Below are 2,030 nucleotides of genomic sequence, written 5' to 3' on the forward strand. Positions count from 1 at the left end.
TTGCATAGATGTTCAGTTCTTGTAGTTATTGAATTTATTTGCTGTTATTGTTCTTGATTACTTAAATTTTTTGCTAATAATTGTTCAGTTCTCGTAGTTATTGCTGTTATGGTTCTTGTTGATTTGTTAGTGATTGTTGCTGTTGCTGTCATTGTTCTTGTTGTTTTGTTAAATTTTTTTGCTAATAATTGTTCAATTCTTATTTAAAGGTTGTAGTAGGCTTAGAGAAGGGGGTTGAATATATGCCTTTCTTTTAGTTTCTGAAATAACCCCTTTTAATAAAACTTGCAGTTCTGATTCTGTTTGAACTCAGCACAAAAAATTATGAGACAATTTATTTTTATCTCATGAATATCAGAAAACAGAACATAGCAGAGAAGAGAGAAGCTAACACCAGCATGTATCCTGGTTCGGTTGCCTTGTGCTACGCAACCTACGTCCAGTCTCCTCCACAACAATGGAGGAATTTCCACTATAGTTAAAAGTATTACATACACAAATTCCAAAGGATTGACCAAATCCTTTCACACTCAAGTTCTAACCTAACTTGACATTGGCTATGCTAATACCTAACTCTTCACTCTTAGTGCTAACCCAACTAAGAAAGGGATACCTCACAGGTACAAGATACAAGACACAGACTTACTTAAAGAAATCTGAAAATAACTCTAGGCTTTTCTCTCAAGTGTATCGCTCAGCTTCTTTCACTCATTGGCTTTTACTTGAACTTACCCAATATGCCTTTTCACTCAAGAAATTACAGAAAGATAAAATTGAAAAGTAAATTACAATCTGTAAAATATAAAGGAGATTGACTTCATCAACAGCCTCTTTGCTATGTGATAAACCAGATTTGCATGTCTCTGATTCAGTTCTTCATTTTTTGCAGAATGCTTCTTTGAAAGAAAGCATTGTCCAAGTAGAAGAAGTTCTTCAGAGAGTTTCTTTACAGAACAAAATATCTCAAACCCTGGTTTTCTCTCCTTGCTTCTGAATGAGCAGAAATTCTCTTTTATCTCCTTGCATGTTGCTTGGTTTCTCTTCCTAGGTCAACTTCTTGAGCAGTGTGCTTCACCAACACCAGCCGCTCACTTTCTCCCATTTTTAGTTAAATTTGGGACTTTGCTTCTGACCTCCTTGGTTGACCGAAAACCACAAGTCATCATGAACAAAATTTTCCAACGGTAAAACCTTATCTCAGCCCTAGAAAACCAACTTGGTCCCCAAGATATGTTTAAGACCGTAGATTTACAGCAGAGAAGAATAGACAACATATTTCCCATGTATCTTAGAATGGATAGGCAGAACGTTGAAGATGAAGAGAAGAAGATCTGATCCATGTAAAAGAAAATGAGTTACCTTTAATCTTTTCTTGAGCTTGATTTGGTTTGATCTTGCTGATTTGACATTTGCCTTTCAAGCTTAATCTCTCTTTCTTGCTTCTTTGGTGATTAGCTTAGGGAAGAAGCTCTCTCTCTCTCTCTCTCTCTCACTATCTCTGATTTCTGACCAAGGCACAAAAGTGAACGTTGCTTTTGGTAAAGCAAATGAGAGGGGTTTGCTTGCTGAAATCAAATCGAGCTTGGATCGGGTTATGATTTGCTTGGCCCGTTTTGATTTCTCAGCTTTGTTTTCTTTTGGGCTTCGTTTATGTTATTAACCCATCAGCCTTGTTTCATTTTCCATTCTATTTGGGTTGCTAAATTGAATTTTGGTCTACAACATTTAATAAATAATTAGCAACATACAATTATTAATAATCAACACTAATTATTTATTTTGCCCAAAAATAATGTTTGTCATCATTAATTAATTTAGTTAATTTCTTAACTCAACATTACTAATAATTCTTTTGCTAATTTTTGTTAGGTGTTTTTAAATTTTTTGCTATGTAGTTATTGAATTTATTTGGCTAGCTGTTGTTGTTTTTGCTGCCTACTTATTGTTCTAGTTGTTATTTATTTGCATACTAATTGATGTCTATTTATTAATCTTATTTGGATATTTTTTTTGTTATTTGACTTGTGCAG

This window comes from Arachis ipaensis, chromosome B7 (assembly GCF_059453495.1).
Source record: "Arachis ipaensis isolate K30076 ecotype BB chromosome B7, ASM5945349v1, whole genome shotgun sequence".
NCBI classification, from domain to species: Eukaryota; Viridiplantae; Streptophyta; class Magnoliopsida; order Fabales; family Fabaceae; genus Arachis; species Arachis ipaensis.